Source organism: Balaenoptera physalus (genome assembly GCF_965194825.1).
Source record: "Balaenoptera physalus genome assembly, contig: HAP1_SCAFFOLD_1189, whole genome shotgun sequence".
Taxonomy (NCBI): Eukaryota; Metazoa; Chordata; class Mammalia; order Artiodactyla; family Balaenopteridae; genus Balaenoptera; species Balaenoptera physalus.
This window is the reverse complement of record NW_028125605.1, coordinates 55,904-79,288: the sequence shown is the minus strand read 5'-3', so window position 1 is coordinate 79,288 and position 23,385 is coordinate 55,904. Positions and strand designations below refer to the sequence as shown.

Sequence of the window (23,385 nt, the reverse complement as noted above, 5' to 3'; positions counted from 1 at the left end):
TGATTTTTCTGTTAGGATGAACTTGGCTGTTTCAGTGTTTTAAGCTCAATATATGTCAGGGTTGAAATATAACTTAGATATGGAGATTTAAGAAAGTTGCTCTCGGACTTGTGATCAATTTAATTCAGCAAACATTTATCAAATGCTTACCATGTGCCAGGCACTGTGATAGAAGCTGAAGAAATAAAGATAAATAGTGGTTCTTTAAAAAAAAAAAAAGTGCTGTTCCTGTATGAGAAGCAGTATGATTCATTAAACTGCCACAAGTTATAATTTTAGAAACACTCCCACCACTGGGAATCTGTTCCTTTTGTCGAGTATAATTTTTCAGCAGTCATGAGTGAATAATAATTGGGATAATTAAAATTGACCTTTAAAACAGGTCTAAATCCTTGTCTGCTTAGGGTGCTGAAGCAGGACAATCCATGAAAAACTACAGCCATTCTCCCTCCAGATATTTGATTCCTCTGAAGGCTGGTAGAGTCACACACCCTTGCACAATTTTAAAACCATGAAGGGCTAGAACTAAGTTTTATAAATGGGCTCCAGGATGTATAACTGGGGGGAAAAAACCCTGAAAGTTTCTCTTCTTTCTCAGTAAGTTATTTAAATCATAGCACTTATTTTTAAGTGAATACTCAGGGTAGTTGATAAAGAGAAAGCCCCCCTGCCCTTTTTTAAAAATAAACTTTATTTTTTGAGCAGTTTTAGGTTTATGTAAAATTGAGCAGAAAGTACAGAGATTTCCCATATACCCCCTTCCCTCACACATGCTTAGCCTCTGCCATTACCAGCATCCTTCTCCAGAGTGGTATTGATACTTTTTTTAGTTTACAATTGGTGAACCTGTGCTGACACATGATAGTCACCCCAAGTCCATAGTTGATGTTTCACTCTCGGTGTTGTACATTCTGTGGGTTTGGACAAATGTATAATGACATGTATCCAGCATTATATTATTATACAGAATAGTTTCACTGCTCTTAAAATCCCTTGTGTTCCTCTTATTCATTCCTCTCTCCCATCGAAACACTGGCAACCACTGATCATTTTACTGGCTTCACACTTCTGTTTTTTCCAGAATATCATATAGCTAGAATCGTATGGTATGTAGCCTTTAAAGACTGGCTTCTTTCACTTAGTAATATGCATTTGGGTTTCTTCTGTGTCTTTTCATGGCTTGATGGATCATTTCTTTTTATTACTAATGTTCCACTATATGGATGTACCACAGTTTGTTTATCCATTCCCTACTAAAGGTGTCTTGGTTGCTTCCAAGTGTTGACGTTTAATGACTAAAGCTGCTATAAACATTTTTGTGCCTGTTTTTGTGTAGACATAAGTTTTCAACCCCTTTGGGTAAATACCAAGGAACAGATTTTGGATTGCATGTAGGAATACGTTTAGTTTTGTAAGAACCGGCCAAACAGTCTTCCAAAAAGGCTGCACCATTTTGCATTCCCACCACCAATGAGAGTTCCTGTTGCTCTACATCCTTGCCAGCATTTGGTGTCATTAGTGTTCCCGATTTTGACCATTTTCATAGGAGTGTAGTGGTATCTCATTGTTGTTTTAATGTGCATTTCTCTGAAGACGTATGATGTGGAGCATCTTTTCATATGCTTCTTTCTCATCTGTATATCTTCTTCGGTGAAGTGTCTGTTAAAGTCAGCTTAGGACCATTTTTTAATTGGAGTTGTTTGTTTTCTTATTGGTAAGTTTGAGTTCTTTGCATATTTTGGATAAAAGTCATTTGTTCGATGTGTATTTTGCAAATATTTTCTCCCATCCTATGGCTTGTGTTTTCATTCTCTTGACTGTCTTTTGCAGGGCAGAAATTTTTAATTTTAATAAAGTCCATCTTATCAGTTCTTTTCTTCATGGATCGTGGCTTTGTATCTACAAAGTCTTTGCAGAACACAAGTTCATCTAGATTTTCTCCCATGTTATCTTCAAGGAGTTTTATAGTTTTGTGCTTTACAGTTAGATCTGTGAACCATTTTGAATTAATTTTTGTGAGGGGTAAAAAGTCTGTGTCTAGATTCATGTTTTTGCTTATGGAAGTCCATTTGTTCCATTACCACTTATTGAAAAGACTATCTTTGCTCTATTGTATTGCCTTCGCTACTTTGTCAAAGGTCAATTGATTATATTTGTGTAGGTCGACTTCAGGGCTCTCTGTTCTGTTTCACTGATCTATTTGTCAGTTCTTTTGCCAATACACTGTCTTAATTACTGTACCTTTATGGTAAGTCTTGAAATCAGGTAGTGTCATTCCTACCACTCTGTTCTTCTTCAATATTGTTTTGGCTATTCTGGGTCTTTTGCTTTACCACATAAACTTTAGAATCAGTTTGTTGATATCCACAAAATAACTTGCTTGAATTTTGATTGAGATTGCCTTGAATCTATAGATCAGATTGGGAAAAACTGAAATCTTGACAATATTGAGTATTGTCCATGAACATGGAGTATCTCTCCATTTATTTAGTTCTTCCTCGATTAATTCCTCAGAGTTTTGTAGTTTTCCTCATATAGATCTCATGCATATTTTGTTAGATTTATACCTAAGTATTTTATATTTTTTAGGTGCTAATGTAAATAGCATAGTGTTTCAGATTCCTAATTCCACTTGATCATTGCTGGTATATAGAAAAACAATTGACTTTTGTATTTTAACCTTGTATCCTGTGACCTTGCTATAACCACTTATTAGTTCCAGGAGTTTTTGCATAGATGATCTTGTCATCCATAACAAAGACATTTCTTTCCTAATCTGTATCCCTTCTATTTCCTTTTCTTGTCTAATTGCATTAACTAAGACTTCTAGTAGGATGTGGAAAAGGAGTGGTGAGAGGGAAAATCTTTGCCTAGTCTTGATCTTAGTGGGGAAAGTTTCCAGTTTCTCACCATTAAGTGTGGTGTTAGCTGTAAGTTTTCGGTAGATATTCTTTATCAATTTGTGAAAGTTCAACTCTATTCCTAGTTTACCAAGAGTTTTTACCATGGATGGGTGTTGGATTTTGTCAGATGCTTTTCTTCATCTATCGATAGCACCATGTGATTTTTCTTTGTTAGCTTGTGGATGTGATGGATTACATAAACTGATTTTTGAATGTTGAACCAGCCCTGAATACCTGGGACAAATTCCACTTGTTTCAGTATGTAATTCTTCTTCTATTTTTTAAAAATCTGTTAAAATTTTTATTTTATTTTACTTTATTATTTTGTTTTTGGCCACACCGTGTGGCTTGTGAGATCCTAGTTCCCTCACCAGGGATTGAACCCGGGCCCCCTGCAGTGGAAGCATGGAGTCCTAACCACTGGACTGCCAGGGAATTCCCTGTAATTCTTCTTATACATTGTTGGATTTGATGGCTAATATTTTGTTGAGGATTTTGCATCTGTGTTCATGAGAAATATTGGTCTGTAGGTTTCTTTTCTTGTAATATCTGTGATTGGTTTTGGTATTATGGTACTATTAGCCTCATAGAATAAGTTAAAAAGTATTCCTCTGTTTCTATCTTCTAAAAGGGATTATGGAGACATGGCATGATTTCTTCCTTAAATGTTTGGCAGAATTCACCAGGGAAGCCCTCTGGACTTTGTGCTTTCTGTTTTGGAAGGTTAGTATTATATTATTAAAATAATTATTTGAATTATTGTTTCAAATTTTTTAATAGATATTTGTCTTTCTCCGTCTGACTTATTTCACTTAGTATGATAATCTCCAGGTCCATCCATGTTGCTGCAAATGGCATTATTTCATTCTTTTTAATGGCTGAGTAATATCCCATTGTATATATGTAGCACATCTTCTTTATCCATTCATCTGTCCTCAACAAAATACTAGCAATCCAAATCCAACAGTACATTAAAAGGATCATACACTATGATCAAGTGGGATTTATCCTAGGGATGCAAGGATTTTTCAGTATCTGCAAATCAATGGCTGTGATACACCACCACAAGTTAAAGAATAAAAACCATATGATCATCTCAATAGATGCAGAAAAAGCTTTTGACAAAATTCAACACCTATTTATGATTAAAGACTCTCCAGAAAGGGTCCTAGAGGGAACATATTTCAAAATAATATAGACCATATACAACTAACCTACAGCTAACATCATACTCAACAGTGAAAATCTAAAAGCATGTCCTCTAAGATCAGGAGCAAGACAAGGATGTCCAGTCTCACCACTTTTGTTCAACATAGTTTTGGAAGTCCTAGCTGTGGCAAACAGAGAAGAAAAAGAAAAGGGATCTAAATTGGAAAAGAAAGAAGTAAAACTGTCACTGTTTGCAGATGATATGATATTAGACATAGAAAATCCTAAAGGTGCTACCAGATAACTACTAGAGCTCATCAATGAATTCAGTAAAGTGACATTTTCTTTGCTGAGGAATTTTTAGTCTACTTTAGAACATAATGCATATTGAAAAGATGCCATTTATATACAGTTGTGTATAAACTGGATTTGAAAGTTCTGAAGAAACTAAGAGCATGCATCACCAAGGAGCTGTAGTAATCCAAAGAGATTTGTCTGGGACTGTTTTTTATTTATGGAGGGGGTAGATTTAAGTAGTTTTAGGAGGAGGTCAAGGGTCTGGAAAACACTCAGATAGTGTCACTTAGATTGAGAGGATTAAGGCAACTATGTTTTCCCCAGCTATGGGAAGTTCCAAATTTCTAAGATTTTACCTGGAGAAAAGAATATATATATAATATTTAAAAACAGAAGCTGAAATATTGTTTAATAATTTCAGTATAAAGCTGTTCTGTTGGCAGGACAAACAATAGGCTATTGATTAAAATGATGTTACAATAGGTACAACTACTGAGACAATGTTTGCTCATTTAATACATAAGAACTTATTCTAGAAGCATGCACACAAGGCTGTTCCGAGCACTCTGATCTGAATCACACATAAATCATGAACAATTACGGTGTGTCTGTATTTTCTACAAGACACGTTACAATGGATCATCAGTTTCCCTTTAGAGTTCCTAAGCTTTTCTGAGAACATTTGAGCTTCTGAGTACATTTGAACTTTTGAAGGAATAAGTGCATTTCAAAACTGAGATTATTTCATAGAATAATTTCTTCTTAATATGAGTGTTATTATGAAGAGAAATAAACTTGCTTTAGCCTATTGAACTGTAATATTATCTGTCTATTTTCATTTGTTAATTCTTACAAGATTATTACTTGTACTCACCTCATTTTCCCCCTAAGTGGTAAATAGTTGTACTTTTCAGTTGTTTTGCCATCTCGTTTGTTAAAAACAATTATTTATGAATAATTGTTGTAGCTTTGAAGCATTTCAGGATTCATCTTTTTTTTTTTGGATAGAAATAGTATGTATCAGACTATTGATAAGAATAATATTCAGTGGAAATCAAATATTTTTTAATGATTCCAGAAGAAGAAAATTAAATTGTGTCTTAACAATTTTGGCTCCAGGAATCGTAGTATAAAATATAGACATTTCAGATTGAAAACAATGGTTTAGGAGATTTTTGGGTGGCATCTGAGACTTCACCTTACTTGAATGTAATTTAGTTAAAAACACAGTGAATGTACAGAAAACACTGTCCAAACACAGAGCAGCTCTTTTCCAAGTACCTTATTGGACGTGGTCACGTTTTTTGATCACGTGCATTCTCAAATTTGACTGTGTGGAAGTGAATTGGAACAACCAATTAGGGTTTTAAAGAAAATGATCACTTTTAAAATTGTTTCTCAAAGGCAAAGATGACTTCATAAGAGCAAGTACATCTTACTCTTTTTTTTTTTTTTTTTTAAAGGCTAAGATTCATATGCCTTCTTTTGAGGAAAGAATAAAAAATGAGAATATGGCTTGGAACGTTGAATGCTGCCTTCTATATCTCTCTATAGGGAAAACGTCCTTATAGAATATTTTGAAGAAGCTTATGTGATGACTTGTCTTACCATACTGAAAATAATAAAAGCAAACACTATTAATCCTCATAGAAACCCTATGAATTGTGTGATTCCCCTTTGTCCAGTTGTGTGATTCAGTTGTGTGACATCCTCATTGTACAGATGAGGTAACTGAGGCTTAGGGAGGGCCAGTGACTTCCCAAGAGTAGGCAGCTTGGTAAATGTCATGCCCACACCCTGTCTGGCTCCAGAATCTACACTTGGTCCTCACTGTTTCCAACCCAGAAAGGAGAGACCCCAATACGGTGAGATGAGAAAGATGTGAGCAGAGGGGACTGAGTGGGGAGCATCTGGGGAGACTCAGAAAGGAAGCCCTGCTGGGGGGGTTGGGGGAGGCTGGGAAAGGAGCAGGCTTCCCAAGCTAAACAGTTGATGGAGATAATCTTCATTTACCCTCAACCAGCTCTGTGACTTTGAGCAGGTTACTTAGATCCCTGGGACCCCTTTACCTAAAGGGGGAATGATGCAGGCCTGGTCTGCTCAACAGGCAGAGAAATTGTCCCCTGAGAAATTGTCACGTTAACATTCGAGTTAGCACAGCTGACTGTGGATTGTGGATGATCCCAATCTTCTGGAATTTTCTGAATGGCTAATAATGCCCCAGTAATGTCTCAACAGCTTTGTACTTGCAGTGCACACACTCACAACGGGTGCTTCTTTGCTCTTCCTTTTGCCAAGGACCCTTCGGGCACTTTGCTGAAGCCTGACTCCTTCTCACAGCAATGCTTGTAAATGCATAAAATGTATACATAGGGTTACAAAGTAAATAGTTATATTGAAATGCTGATATCAATGTACTAGAAATTGTAACATAGTGTCTTCTTAGTTATTAGCGCATTCAAAAACAAGATCTAGTGGTGACTTTAATAAATACTGTTATTTTGAAGTAAAGGGGACCATAAACAATATTTCTAGATGTCTGTGACAACGATTGCTATTAAAATATCTGTAACTTATGTTGGTAACATATGCACGGGCACTGGTGAATATAGTCTGGTTTGTCTACATTTGTGACTGAAGAATATGCTAAATTTTAGCTAGAGGTTAGTGAAAATAAAGATGTAATTTTTTTCTATTCATCTCAACAGACCCCCTATATCATATTTGTACCACATGTTAAGAACCCCTGAGCTGTGTGGTTCACTGCTTCAAGTTCTGTGAAAAACCCTCTTGAGCTTTGATTGAACTTCTAATGAATCTTTAGATCAAGCTAGGGAAAACCAGTACCTTAAAAGTAGTCTTCCTATTTGCAATCATTGTAGTCTGAATTTATGTAGTTTTTCTTTAATGTCTTTCAATACAATTTTTATAATAATCTCCATAAATGTCCTGCAAATTCTGTAAGATTCATTCTTAGCTACTTTATATGTTTTGTTAGTATTTGCTATTCTATTTAATTTCTAACTATGGATAAGTTTAGAAATACTATCAGCTTTTGTATAATGAATTGTTAAGCTAGCCAATGACTTTCAGAATTTCTACCTCCATAATCGTATCATCTGGAAACCATAATGGTTGCTCTTTTTTATCCAATTTTGTGCGTTTAATTTTTAAATTTTCTCTTACGTACTGATGGGACTTTCAGTGCAATGTTCAATAGAAACAGTGGTGTCTGTGAAAGTGTTCTTTCTGATTTTCAAGGAAATACTTTTAATATTTTCCCATTTAGGAGTGACGTGCTGGAACCAATTTTTAGCAGCTAGCAAGAGCCAATCATTAACTTTTCATGAATTTTGCATGAGAATACAATCATTATTAAAAATTAAATTATATAAACATAATTAATTAAATCATATTAAAACAAAAGTAATACATTCTGAAAACTCACCACTTCCTACTTTATTTTATGTCATCTTGCTGTTATCAGTGCTCTTGAGGTGATTTACATACCTTGTGTCTGCGTGGTGAAAATACTATATAATGATTCTTTTTCCAACTTCCTGGTCAGTGACATCACGTTGATAGCTTTGAATTGGCCATGGTAGGAGTATTTACACCATGGAAAGTGGCAAATGCTGCCAATCAGGGTTTTTAATTTTCCTTAAGAGCCTGTTGTTCAACGTTTACTAACACACCTCTGATCAAGACTGATGTTTGCCACAGGCTCTAGCATTTTCCTAGCCTGTTAAGTAAAAAGAAAGGAAATTAAGGAAGAAGAGAAGGGAGGGTGGCAGGGAAATAGGAAGGAAAGGAAAGTAAAAGGGAAGGAAGAAGAGAGGAAGAGAGGACAGGAAAGCTTTACTCAGTGTATTAACCCGCACGTGGTGTTTCCCCCCAGATAGCTGTGACGCTCCTCTGGCGTCTGCCCTGCCCCGGGCTTCCTTCAGCAGCTCCTCAGAGCGGTCCAGCAGCCACGGCCCTGGCTTCGCAAGCCTTAATCGCAGAGACGGTGAGTCTGCAGCTGTCTTCTTGTCAATCCACGCTGATTCTTTCCCAGAGAGAATTATATTCATTTTTAGTTCATATTCCTTCTTATAGGTCAAAACTTAATTATATTGAGTTTAATGAATGAAACTGAAGAAAGCAGCAGGTTCATCATATCTGCTAGTATTCCTCTGCTAGCTTTCTTCTTGCTTATGATCCATTTTTTGGTTTGTTTTGATATCTTCCTTCCCTGTTGATTGCCAGCAAATGATCATCAATAAGATTTATGAGAAGGGAATTATTGGAGTCTAGATTTTTTCCGGGGTTATCATCCCTTTTTAGTTTTAGGACCGGCGACAGAAGGGTGACTAGTCAAGTGCGCTGGTCATGAATAACTACAACAACACAAGAAGGAGCCAGTGCTGCAGCCACTGGGGAAAACTGAACAGGCCACCGCGTGATGTTTGCGAGATGTGAGGCTGCCAAAGGATGTCATGGGAAAATGACTCCATTCCCAGGACTTGGCCTGGGAGGAGACCAGGTGAAGGCTGCCACTGAAAATAAAGATTCCCTTCCTATTAGTGGGAAGGGAGTTAATGACTTACTTTTTGGAAAGGTCCATTTTTGCTACTTGAATGTTGTCCAGTGAATTACCTCTTCTATTGCACAAATACTAATTCAGTGGATTAAATAAGTGAATACATACACTTCAAATTCAAATGCTTTGCTACTTTTTTTGATTAACTTTTATTGGAGTAGGGTTGCTTGACAATGTTGTGTTAGCCTCCACTGCACAACAAAATGAATCAGCCACACCCGTACAGATATCCCCTCCCTTTTGGACTTCCCTCCCACTTAGGTCACCACAGTGCATTAGGTAGAGCTCCCTGTGCTATACAGTATGTTCCCATCAGTTGTCTATTTTATACATAGTATCAATAATGTATATATGTCAATCCCAGTCTCCTAATTCCTCCCACCCCACCCCTTTCCCCCTTGGTATCCATACATTTGTTCTCTACGTCTGTGTCTCTATTTCTGCTTTTGTTTTGCTACTGTTTTAAGGGATAGATTTTTTAAATGAAAGATTAATTCAGAAAGTAAAAGTTAAAATTAACTGTGTCCCATGTAAACGCACTGCTGTAAATTCTGGAGATAATACTAAGGAATTGAGTGTTTTCCTCCCTTTCTTTGACATTTCTAAGATCAGAGTTAAAGTCTAGCTTGAGCTTTACTGTGTCCTTAAGGATCAAATTTGGGAACCTAGTAAGTGATCAAATAGATCGGCAGGGAAGAGTAAGAACACAGGTGAAGAAATTCAATGAGCTCAGGATGGGAAGGCATGTCCATTAATTGTCCAGCTTCATGGTCTTTTCCCAGGAAAAAGCATTTTGTGGCCAGATATTTACTCCTCAAAGCATCATTCATAATCATTTTTAGCACCCCAGTAAAAATATATTCTCATTGAAACCAGATTTCAATAAGATCAGTTATCAAATTACCCATTTTCGGTCTGGTGGTTATTCTAATATCAGCTTAACATCTAAACTTTCCAGTGGTTTCCCTAAAATTGTAAAAACTAAGTAAGCCATATTTAATTAGTTTAAAGAGGCCCGAGGGGCTTGTGTGTTGTGTTTCTAATTTGCATGTGTAGAGTCTCTTTATGATTCAGGCCTCCAGTGCTATCAATATGGTGGCACTGGGAAGTTTATAAACATTAGAAGGGAAAATCCTGAAGCTTAAGATGAACTTATTTCCATTATATTTAATTAAAAAAATAATAACTCAGAATATTATAAGCCATCATTATAAAATGGTAAGTACAAAGCTTATCTTTTATATTTAAACTACTCTCTTTGCAAATTTAAATTAATTATTTTAAGAGTGGCAATCAACTGATGAGGGTTTCTTTTTAATGGTTGTTGCTACTCTGATTGCATATAGTGTACATTTCACTAAATATCCCTAGATATTACCACCTGATTTCAGACCCATTTCTAAAGCATGCTTTAGACAGCACAATTTATCAATATTCCTTCTGAAGGATTATCTATATGTGTTTTCTGTTAAAAGCCAGCATCCCAGAGTCTTTATTGACATTTCCTTTGCCTTGCTAAATGCTAGAGAACATATTAGTTCACTTTAGTTTAGATTATTATGATGTAAAATGTGGATAGTATGAAATGTGGATGAATATAATGAGGGCGATGATTCTTCATATATAGTAGTTTTAGCTTTTTGGAATATTTTGTGTATGATCTAGTGAGGAAAATCATGTTAGACTCCCTGATTGTATGGTTAAAATTTCCTTGGTCTGTGTTGTGGTATTTGGAAGTTTTAAAGAAGGTGGTCTGTCTTACATCCCTAGTTTCTTATTTTGCCCATAAGTCATTGCGCTTCTAGAATGTTCATTAAGAATTAGAAATGTCTCAAATATCACAGCTTCCACCAAGAACTTTATACATAGCAGCTGATCAATTCATCTACCTGATACATAAAGGTAGTAAGAGAATAGTCTATACATAATTTTTGATTGTATGTGTGTGCATATATATAAATTTGACCCACTGTATAACCCCCCAAAGCCAAATAATTCAAACTTTAAGGCATTTGATGATTTTAAAGTACTTCACTGATTCAACACATAACAAATGTTAATTAATTGACTAGAACTTATTGCACATTTCATGTTTTCTCTTTTACATATTTTTTACTTATGCAGTTTATGTATTTATTTTGTTTTCTATTAATTTATGAAAAGTAGTAAAATATTTCTTAGAAAAGACTTTGCAATAAATAGAAGAAAGAAGTCTACGAAGGATATTAAGAGGAATGAGCAGAGAAGTTAGGAGGGATCCAGGCGTTTCTAGGGACAGGTGGGCCAAAGCAGAGAGATGCAGACCTTGCATCTTTGAAAACCATGATTCCTGAGCATGTTACCACCTGTTTGCCAGTGTTTTCTGTGAGCTCCCTAATGGAATTGTTGGTTATTGTAGAGATAGTAATGGGCTAGTATCATCACTCAACATTGGACTAAGTGCTCCTGGAGTTTACTTTTGAAATTTCTAGTCTGGTTCCTCTAGCATTCCCATTTTGAAGTCTGGGATTGGGTTCCAGATAATACATTTAACAAAGTATCCCCTCTGAGGTCATACACCTTACCTTTTTATACAGAGAAACACAAATTACTGGAAATGCCTGAATGTATAATTTTTCAGAACTGATGGATTTTTTTTAAGGGGTAAAACACAGACACGTACATGTATTCATATACCTATTCAAGAAAATTGATGCCATTAGCTAAAAATGTAAAGTTCTTGAAGCTTTACATCTTTACAGTCAAATTGGGTTTGACTATTCATATTAGCTGAATTTCTTTCCATCAATATTAAATTGATATTTCCTAGAATTACAAGTGACCTAATATTTCTCATATAAAATCAAGGTTGCTGAAATCTGTGTATTCTAAATAAGAACATGCTATAATATTGACTTCATTTTTTTCTTCTCAAAAATCTCCTAAAGGAACTTTATGCAGTTTATCCAAGTTTATTCAAAACAAAAGTTAAAAAACCAAAACCAAAAGTAAAAAAACTACCTTAGAGTAAACCATGCTGGACTTTCATTCTAGATCTTGCATGTGGAAATAACCTTTTGTTTTTACAATTATTGTTACTGTAGGTGACCCTTCATGAAACTGGCTTTAGCATTTCAGATGCTGCTTTCCAACTCCGGATAACGTGTTCTTTTTAGCCATGTGACGTGTTCTCTTTAGTCACCGCAGGCATGGTGGTGAGATGAGTGGTCTGGCCAGAGCTGATTGAGATTGATTAGGAGGAAGTGTACACACATTTTGTTCTCCTTTTTTGTTCCCCCAAAGTGCTTGCATAAACAGTCATCCCCAGAAAGAGGGACAACTCCATTCATGGCCCAGATGCTGAAAATCACGCCCTCTAATGGGGCAAGCCACTCGATCACTGACAGCGCAAATGAGACTGCTTTAAATTTAACTTGATCAAAAATGGCATATCAGATTACTATATTGTGTATTGTAAACAGAAAGTAGATGGAGACAAGCTGAACTGACTGGATGTTTTCTTTTCTCTTTGTAATTCTTCACCTTTCCCGTACTGAGACATTGATCATATTTCCTCACAACAGACTTATGTGTTGGTGGAGCCAGGAAAGATTTTGTCTAATGCTCCCAATACAATTAATGGCTGAGCATATTAGCAACAATTCTCAGCTTTAAGATATTTATTTCTCACTTTAGGAAGTACATTTACTAGTACAAGTTAATACTCCAGGTTTTAGCAGGAAATAAATACACATGATTAGATTAGCAGAAAATGCTTAGGCCTGGGCATCAGACACTAAATATTTTCTTATAACCTGGAACGTCTGATTATTTGGACTCTGCAATATCCCAAATAAGCTATGATGTAAAATTTACTGTTTTTTACAAAGAAATGTTAGAAAATGGAAAGAGTGAATAATAATTTAAAATATCTAGACGTATATCAACTCCTGATATAAATCAGAATATTACTGAATACATCAAAAATGTTTGATGCAAATCTTATAATAATAAACTTGTCCCTCATATTTTTTCATAAAATCGTAGTTCTCCAGTATTTCTATCTTTTATTCACAGGCTAGGTGCCTGGTAGAACTGGTCAGTATTCCCAAATACTAGTCTGAGCAATTCAGATGGCAATAAAAGGGCTTGCAAACCAGATTTTTATAAGGGCATATGAATGTACTGGGGAATTTTTGCCTCTGGATGTCAGATTTTTCATTCTGTTTATCTGTGCTTCCTAAAAGTTTTTAGACCTATTAGGGCCAAGACACATTCTTTTTCCGATTTTTCTTAACAAATGATCCTGCAGATGCAGCTGTGGGTATTGAGTGCAGTGGACAGGCCAAATGTAATAGCATCCATGTAAAATACACCCATGTACTAAAGCACAGAGCACTGTCTTGGTGACCAGGCAACTTTATTAAATCACGGCATGATGGTAGCATGTGAGAGGAGAAGCCCCCAAATCCCAGGGTTCGTGCAGACCCTGCCATACAGTTGTCACACAGAACTCATCTGCTCAGATTTTCCCATGGTCCTTTTCAAGGTCTGGAGTCTCCAGGTTACCTCCATAGAACCTAAGATGCTAGATGAGACAAACCAGAACAAACCAAACGTGTTTTTAAGCGTTGTCAACAACATTCAGGGAGGCAATGTTGTCATTTCTCTCTACCAAGTAGCCCAAATTATAGCACTACCCCCAGAATAAGGCAATCTTCAGTCTCTTTTGGATTCAGTGGACTCTTTTGAATGGGTGAGCATCTTCCAGGGATGCTCAGATTTCTTTGTTCCTCCTTCTTTCCAAGACAGTGTTTGGGTTTACAGAAGGGCTGGTGCCCTCATGGAGCTGGATGGTGGGGCTTCTCACGTTGGGGCTCAGCTCCTTGCTATCTGCTGAAGGGAGTTTGTCTGCTTTTAACGCTGAGGGTTACTTGGCACCTGCTCCTGAAGCCTGTGGCGGATTTACCTCTTGGTAAGACCGTGTTCCCAGGGAACAGGTCATTGTCCCTTCCGGGATCTTTGCGATGTCACTTCTTGCCTCCCTGAAGCCTGACCATGAGTCTCATTTGGTTTCCAGCCTGAGCAGCCTTGGTTACAGGTTTAATTTGCCTTTGCCAAGTTGACCTTCTGTTCAGATCCAGTCAGACTCTCATCTCACTTCTGTGCCCCCTTTTGATGGCCTGTGGGCAGTCTGGTTCACCATATCAAGGGGAAAAAGATCGTCAAATGGTTTTGTCCTGGCAGTTTAGTCCAGAAGTAACCTATCACTTCCACTCAGAGCTTGTTGGCCAGAACTGGTCACATAGCCCCACCCAACCACCAGGGGGCGTGGAAATCGCAATCCTCCAAGTGACTGGAAGGTAGAAGAAGGGAAATAGTTGGCAACCATTAGTAATGACTACACAGCCCCCTACAAGGTGATCTCCCAAAATTCCAAATGGAAGCCAAGACAAAGCCTTTTCGCAGCTTGCTTATTCCTCTCACTTTTCTGATCTCCCTGGGACTTCGCTCCTGAGCAAGGTGTCTGAATCACCCTCCCACCACCTTTTACCCTTCCTCCATTTCCTCTCTTTCCCACGATCGTCTGGGTTCCCATCTCTTCTTCCTGCCAAAGAGGGAGACATCACACGTCCTGTTTCCTATTTTCTTAGTTGGTCTTTGCCCTCCCTGGCTTCGCTAGGGCTTCATGGGATAATGATCACCGGCTAACAGGATTTACTGGAGAGGAATGAAAAACACAACAGTTTATCCTTGCAAAATTATGTCTGTGTTTATTATCTGCCCAGTAAGTATCTTATGGTGGCCACAATTTTGCCATAGTATTTTTCCAAAAGTAAGTACTGCCTATGACGTACTTGGCAACTTCCCAAAAGATATGTGGAAGCCCTTCTAAGCACTATCCAAATTCAAAAATAGTTGTCTAGCAAATTCTACTCTGTTCTTTTCCAAAGTAATCACTTTTATATCATGTATAATATACAAAAATGTTCATGAAAGTTATTTATTTAACAGTATGTATCCTTGACATACACCATGATGTCTTTGTTTACTCCACTTTTAATAAATATTGTTGGCATCCCTATGGAGATATATTTTATCCCATTACATACTGCTTTACTCATCCAATGCAATTACATTGCCTCTTGTAGGGATATTCCCTTTTTCTTGTTTGGAGTCACTGATGAAAGACGTACCAAGTGAGGTGACATTCAATCCTGCCAAAGGGGTGAGGTTCAATTAGCAACCTTTCATGAGGCATCTGGGATCACTAATGACCAAAGCACACAGGAGTCTTGAACTTCTGGTTTAACTTGTGGCACAGACACTGGTCCAGGAAGGCCACAGCCAGTGGCAAAGGCTAATGGAATATCTCAGTGGACCCTGTGGTCAGCTACTCCCACCTTTGCTCTGAACATTAATGAGGAGCTTCTGGACTAGGGGCTGACTGGAAGATGGTATTTCAGGGGTTCCCTGTTCTCTCTGTCCTGTGATCCTTGCAGTAGACTCTTCCTTGTTGCCGTGTTTCCTCCAAGGAAATCCAGTGGAGCAGGCTTTTCTCCGACACAAAATAATGCCATACTTTGCTGGGGATGAATGCCTACCCCCCAAAAAATGCACCTTTGTCAGTAGTATTTACATTTTGTGATGCTCAGACCTTATCCTTTTTGCATTCTCATTTTACCACTCTATTTTGTATAGCAGCTCGTCTGTACATATCTCTTTTTATCCAAGGCTTTCACAGTGTGCTTACAAATTGTAATGAATTCAGCTCCATAACATCACTAAAGAAAATGTAAGTTTTACCATCAATGGACTTTTTTTCCAAAGGCTTCTGGTTAACTGAGCAGTCAAGTATGGATGGATAATTTAGTACTCATGGTTTTATTTCTAAGCATCTCACCCTTGCATTTCCTGACATGATCCTACACTGAATTTAATTAAAAAGAAAAAGGAGCTCTTGCCTTAAGAAGAGTAACGGTGTGTCCCTGGGAAGTGGTGGGGGCCTTGGAGCAGAACGCCTGGCCTCCTGCCTTTCTGGGCATCCTGGATTCCCCACTGTTCTCTACATATCAGAGGGAGATGCAGCTATTCTGAGTGGCCTCAAGAATGATCTGGAATCATATCTGTTCTGAATAACTCAGGGGGCCTCTGAAAGATGCACAATGATGCTTTTATAGAATTAGACCAGATCTCAGAGCTGCATCTCTCCTAAACATGAAGATTTCCCGGGAGATGCACAAATAAACTTGGTCATACATTTTATTCAGTCATGAATGAGGTATTTAGTACATGTTCGGATGGTTTATAGGCTTGCTGGGCAATTCGTATTTTATTTCTAAGGTGAGAAATTAGCAAAATCATCTTATAGTCTTGTCAATACAGAACTTCAAACACATAAGAACTGCAAAGCCTGAGATCAACTCAGATCTGAATGCCTCGCTACTGTGTGTTTCTTTAAAACTTGGTCAGGAGTGTCTATGAGAGAAGCAAAACAAAACACACAGTAGCAGTGGATTTTTGTTTATTTTATGCAGAAAGAGCTGCAGCGATGAATGTTAATTGCCAAGGGCATTGAAAGTTGTCCCTCGGGACACTGCACACAGAACTTAAGGGAGTCACGTGTGAACAGTCACACTGTACTTTTTTTCTTTAATATCACTGGCATTTAATTTGAATCACAAATTAACAAGTATACACTTATTTTTTATTTAATTTTAAATTGTCTGTTTACAAAACCATTACTGGGTATGTCTGCATTTAGTAGAGGAATCTGTTTTACAATTAGGCAGCTCTGTGTGATTTTTTCATTATGGATGCACTTTTTGGAAAACTACCTGTTGTCTCCTGCTCAGGCTGCTAGCAGACTGCAGGAAGCACAGCAGAAAGGGAATCAGAGGTTACCTAGACAGGTCCAGAGGGAGGATTTCTGCATTTTTTACATCCTGATAGCCAGAAATGGTATATGTAGAGAGTTGGAATTGCTCCTTAAGAAATCAGAGCTGGAGCAAATGCTTAAATTTCCCTCAGCAATGTAGGCAGGGTTGTGACAAAAACACCAATATATAAATCCCAGAGATCTCTGAGTGGGATGGTCAGGGAGCATCCCCAGGGCCTGCTGCCCTATGGCCCCTTTTTCCTGGGAACATCTGTTACTCCTGCTTATCTCACCCTCTCCCCACTCACCCAGCACCGCCTGGAATCTGGAATGAGTTTTCTGTGAATTAAGATGCATTGAAGTGAGGAAAGAAATACACAGAGCTTGATGAGCTCCCATTTGAGACAATGTAATGAAGATCTTGGAGGGAAACTTCCCTTGGTTACAGTTTCAATGTAGCCATTTACTTGCTTGACATTTAGATGCCCTGGAGATAGGTTAGTCTGTTCACTTCAGATTATCCCACTTGACTTTGCTCCCTTTGGTATCTTTCTGCTCTGGACCTTGTTCCAACTTGAAGAAGGCATGAGCTATTCTCCTTTTCACCTCTGGGTAATTTCCACCTCTGGGTAATTTCCCCCTCTGCACAAAGCTGACACTCATTATGACAGTGCATGCCCCGTGGCCACCAGGGGCAGGGGTCATTTTCATCTTGATCAGTGACCAGAATAATTAAGGCCCTCGCTGAGAGTTTCCTGTTCAGCCTTTCCTCTCCCCAAAGACACAAGTCACTGCCTGTGTCTGAGCCAGCGAAAGGTGGGGGAAACAATCACGCAGGCATAACTAGAGACAGAAACCTTCCAATATATCTGCCAGTGTATCACTATAAAAGACAGTCTGCTATTGATGAGCAAACAATACTGAATAACTGACACATCACAGGGATATGTTCTTAGAAGGGGTAGAGAATGAAAAGGGAGCTAAGCTTTAACAAAATACCCTCACCCCAACCTAAAATGATTGTTTTTTGCTTGTCTGCAAAGCAGAGACTGTGACACCCGTCCCACTTGCCGGGTGCATGGAGGAGTTGTGAGGTAGCACTTAGAGCATCTGGCAGGGTCCTGAACACATCACATGCTTGTGACAAGTTTTGGCTTTCCTCATTTTCTCTCCTTTATCTAGTATAAAGTGGCAGGTAACGGGCCATTCAGTAATGAAAAGACTGCAATGCCCCACACTCTGGATGTCACTCCTCTTTCACCATGACTGTCTCCCGTCTTGTGATCGTGTATGGGAGAGAAAGTATTGTGCTAGATGCTCTAACACAGTTTCTTGTTGAATTCTCATTGCAGCCCTAAAGCATACCTATCACACTTTGCTGGGAGGGATGTTTTGTGTTCAGTGTCCTAAGCTGTGGAACCTTGTTCTGTGCAAGTCAGATCCTCTGGACATGTTTTCCTTTGTATGAATTGTGACACTTCATACAACTAAGGGGCTGAGGCAGGAGACAGGACGGTGACAATGGAAAAAGACAGTCTGTGGTGTGGTCAGGGGAAGAGCTGGGTGGGAGGGCAAGTGCCTTTCTTGTGGGTTCAGCACTGGTGACTCCAAAACAGTAATTGCAAATCCCTGGGCTCTGTTTCAGGGGGTGTTGGTTCCCAGGGGGAATTTACTGAAGATTTGCAACATTGAATAATGCAGGCTGATCAGTTTCAGAACCACTGCTCTGCAACTAAGAGCTGGTGGGGCGGCTGTGCTCAAGCGTACCCACTTTAATGTTGTTTCAGTGTATTTTGTTTTGTTTTCCATTACAGAACAGTGATCTCCCTTACCCGTCAGTAAAACTGTTCGGGGCTCCCTAACAGTCCTCAGGTTATGTTTGTGCATTTCCCACTTTTTCCAGTCATTAGAAAAATGGGCATCTACCCCAGTGGACTGCGTGCATGGGCAAATGCACAGTAATTCAACATCATCACCCTACAGGGGTCTGGGGATTACGCCGTGGCTGTGTTACCCAGCTGAAATGAATTGCTTTGCAGCACAGGGAATTCTGCAGTTTCATTACTTTATCAGAGTACCTACTTAATCAGATAGCTTAATTTGCATACCAGTAGCACCTTCTCACCACAGGTAAGGAATATGAAATGTTCAAGGTTGATTACCTGCAGATGGTGAAGAGTGGCTGACAGAGACGTGGCTGCATCTGTAGGAGAGGCTGGTCCCAGGGCAGATGCTGGAAGCATGCTGACGCTTTTTACTCTGTTGCGTTTCTGTACATGTGGTGCCCGTGTTGATGATACTTCCCGCTTCAAGAGAGATGAAAGATGACAGAGAAAGATTGTGAAATGCAAAAAGAAGAAGTATCTTCAGTACATTCTTTACAACCTTGATACTAAGAATACAGGACATTTAGCAGTTTCTCAGAGATTGAAACTGATTCATATAAAACTTCAAATGTAGAACCTTTAAGTTAAAATGATCAGCTAAAAGCCAACACCTAATTTCTGACTTCTTTTGGCAATTATTATAAAATTACAGGCAGTTGCAGAGTAATGTTACTTGGGACTGTTAGTTAACCCTCAGCTAGAACCCAGAAGGACTTATCATTCATCAAACATTAGATGGGACCTTCGCACAAATCAGTAGAAGTAGCAGGGAGGTGTTGGGTGGTGATCAATCTTGTTATTAAAGACAAAGAAAGACTGAAAACTATCACAGGTTGGAAGACACTAAGGAGACAAGGTGACTAAATGCAATGTGGGGTTCTGGAACAGAAAAAGGGAGTTAGTTAGTGGAAAAACTGGAGACATCAAAATAACGTTTGTCGTTTTGTTACCATTGTACCAGTGTTAATAGCTTAGTTTTGATCAAAATACCATGGTGATGTCAGATATTAACATTAGGACACACTGAGTAAAAAGTAGACAGGAACTCCCTATCCCATCTTTGCAACTCGTTTGTAAATCTGAAATTATTTCAAAATAAAAAGTTTAATAATGCATTACAGAACAGCCAGAGTTGTGGCATGTTTAAGATGTGGATCAAAGGAAAAGACATTGTGCTTGTGGTTGAGAGGAAATTTTGGAATTTTGGAATAAAGATTGCAGGAAATGAGGAAATCTTAGAAAGAATTTGAGTTTTAAAGAATTTGTAAGCTTTAAATTTTGCTAAGGGTTATACACGTAGTGCCATTAGCGGAGGACATAGTGAAGCAACAGATGTGCCCACTTGGTAGTTTCACCTCCACACCCTGATGTAAGCGCTCCACTTCCATTTTCCTTTGAGCTGTCTTGTAACCATGTCACACACCTCCTGACATGTACTTGGTCGTAACAGCTTTTGTAAACAGGACATGGATGTTAATAATAGCCCCTAATAAAAAAGATAATAAATGTTGTCTAAAGTGTCAGACCTTATTATGAGAGCCTCAAATGAGATGTCAGGACAATGGGGAAAATTTTTTTTAAAGCTAGTTTTTTTGTGTTAGGGACTGTTTACATGACACCGTGTTTTCTAGACATGGATAATTAGCAAAATATCAGTTCCAGAATGCATTTCAAACCTGTTTCCCAATTTTTATATTGCATAATAATTTAAATTCAGAAAATTTAATATGACATCTAAATCCAAATTCAAAACTCATGTTTCTGTTAAACTAGAAGAACAAGATATATCAATCATACATTCACAGGTATCCCTAATTCTTCGGTGTCTCACAGGCACTGGAGAAGACAAAGCACAGTAATTTCCACTCTGCACCTATTGTCTTGAATACCTGAGAAACTCCTCCTCATTCACTTCCTCTGGGTTCTCTCTCACCCTCCTTGCTACCTTTTTAGAACTCTCCCTCCCTGCACAGAAATCACTTTCACCTCCACCCCTCCCATATTGCATTTCAAATTGTTCTTTGAAATGTCTGCTTCTCCTATGAGTCTGTAAGCACCTTGAGTGTAGGGCTATGCCATAGCCATCTTTGTTATCCCAACATTCAACATGGTACTTCCTCATGCTGGGAATCCAGAATTAAGGTTTTCTAGCTTTATTTTCCAACAAAGGAAAGTTTGTTATTTTCCAACAAAGGAAGGTTTGCCCTTTGTTTATGTCCAACAAATGGCAAGTCATGCATTGAAGCCAATAAAGACACTAGTTCCAAGCACTGATGTAATGGCATGGTGTTTAGTTGTCCACCTATTACATTAAGCAATTTCACTTAGCGGGACACCCCAATACCAGAGAGTCAGGGCTTATGAACTAAGAAACAAAACAATTAATATAGGCTTCATCCATTTACATTTAACCTGTGTTTTTATTTTGTGTTTGTGTGTGTGTATGTGAGTGTGTTTATATAATTATGAGGCGCATTATATAATGCAGAATTTGAAACTATGATTTTCATAAATCTTATTTATGACCCCATTCTTACAGGTTAATATAGATTTCAAAGATTTCTCTGTCTTTACCGGTTTTCTTATTTTTATTCCCACAAAAAGGAGCTGGTGGCTGGTCTCCCCTTGTGTCAAATAAATACCAGTGGCTGCAGATTGACTTTGGAGAAAGAATGGAGGTCACAGCTGTGGCCACCCAGGGAGGATACGGGAGCTCCGACTGGGTGACCAGCTACCTCCTGATGTTCGGCGATGGCGGGAGGAACTGGAAGCAATATCGACGAGAGGAAAGCATCTGGGTATGTGCTTTATTGAAAAGCAGTCTGTCGGAGTATGAATTATGCCAGTTACTGCCTGTTGCTGCCCATCTGTCAGATCAAGTATAGAACCAGAGCCTCCTAAGTTACTTGAAAATGTTTCCACTGAATGTAAGCCACATGTGACGTTCCAGAATACACCGTCCATGGCTAATTTATGAAATAAGTAAAACAATTTTATAATGTAGCGAAATATTGAAAATGTCTTCCCATTATTCCTTTAAATAGTGTGAAGTCTAAGGAATAAATAAGTCACATACAACTGATTTTATTTTTGTTTTATAACAAACACAATAGTTTATATTGCCTCAGCATTTTTAAATAAAGCAAATTCATTTTCTCTGTGCCCTCTGATAAACTGAAATTTCTGAAAGACCCTGAACATGTAAAAATAGATGTAATGGAGAGTCTCTCTGTGGAGGACTTGTTGAGGGATATGTTGAGTTCCTGCTCCAACAGGACCTTGGGCACCATGTGGCCCCTTGTAATTTATGGACAATAGATCCCTAGGATTCTTTGGAATCATAACTGTTTTACATCAGTGACATAGATTCTACTTCTGATTACATATCCATGCTTCTTTTAGAAGAATTAAATTTTGTTTGCTTAACTTTTTGAATATTAAAATTTATGTAATTTATTCTATATTTATCATTTCATATCTTTAAATCACAGTCTGCTCTGAATGAGAAGCTCTAAGAGTAGAGTGTTGTAAAGGTCTGCAGCAGGTTTGCAATTGGCTGAGGGGGTGTGGCCTGAAGAAGATTCATCAGGTGGAGAAGAAATTACTTTTTTCTTCTTTTTTTTTTTTTTTTTTTAATTTTTTTTTTTTTTTTAATTTTTTATTTATTTATCTATGGCTGTGCTGGGTCTTCGTTTCTGTGCGAGGGCTTTCTCCAGTTGTGGCAAGTGGGGGCCACTCCTCATCGCGGTGCGCGGGCCTCTCACCATCGCGGCCTCTCTTGTTGCGGAGCACAGGCTCCAGACGCGCAGGCTCAGCAGTTGTGGCTCACGGGCCCAGCTGCTCCGCGGCACGCGGGATCTTCCCAGACCAGGGCACGAACCCGTGTCCCCTGCATTGGCAGGCAGATTCTCAACCACTGCGCCACCAGGGAAGCCCACTTTTTTCTTCTTATTAAAAATATAATTTAGATGGTTGCCAAGAGCCAGGGGAAGGGAGTAATGGACTGTAAGTGTTTTAATGGAGACAAAGTTTCAGTTTCAGAAGATGAAAAAGTTCTTGAGATGGAAGGTGGTGATGTTTGCACAACAATGTGAATGTTAATGTCCAGAACTGTACACTTAAAAGTGGCTAAAATGCTAAACTTTTTGTTATGTATATCTTACCACAATAAAAAATACACAGTGTATCTTCCATTTAATTTAGGCTAAGAATGTTGTATCACTTAAGAAATTTTTTTTCTTAATTGTCAGAGTAAGAAGAAAATTGTCAGCTAAAAAGCCGTTATGTCTTAGCACATAGCTTATCTATAAAACTAACAGGCAACAAAATGATAATATTCGTTGTGTAACAAACTGCCCTCATTTGAATTTCCTTAGAACTCTGTAGCTTATTATAACTTAATGGATTGTGGTCTACTTAATTTCTTATCCCTGGAGCTTTTATTAGTTAGTCAATAAATGTTGATGCAAATTGAATCAAGAAAAACTAGTTAGTTGTCTAATACTAGATAAAAGAACAAAGTGGGAAGGGCTATGTGAATGTTTTTAGGGCTGGCTGACCTAAGGTTTCCAAACAAGTAATTGCCATGTGTATGATCCGAAGCAGATATTAATGTTGTGCTTATTCTAAGAACACCAAGTCCAAAGCAGGGTTAAGGTCAATATTGCTTAAGTAAGTTAAAGCTTAATGAAACATCTACTTACATAGAGA

General features: G+C 38.2%; 1 long non-coding RNA gene across 1 annotated transcript in view; it reads left to right on the top strand.

Annotated features, from left to right (window-relative positions):
• Positions 1-21,335, top strand: part of LOC309653800 — a 58,399-nt gene extending 37,064 nt beyond the window's left edge. The window contains exons 3-4 of the long non-coding RNA XR_014259515.1: positions 8,248-8,358; positions 21,280-21,335. This is a non-coding gene — a long non-coding RNA (uncharacterized lncRNA). The remainder of the gene's footprint in view (positions 1-8,247; positions 8,359-21,279) is intronic.
• The last annotated feature ends 2,050 nt before the right edge of the window (positions 21,336-23,385 follow it).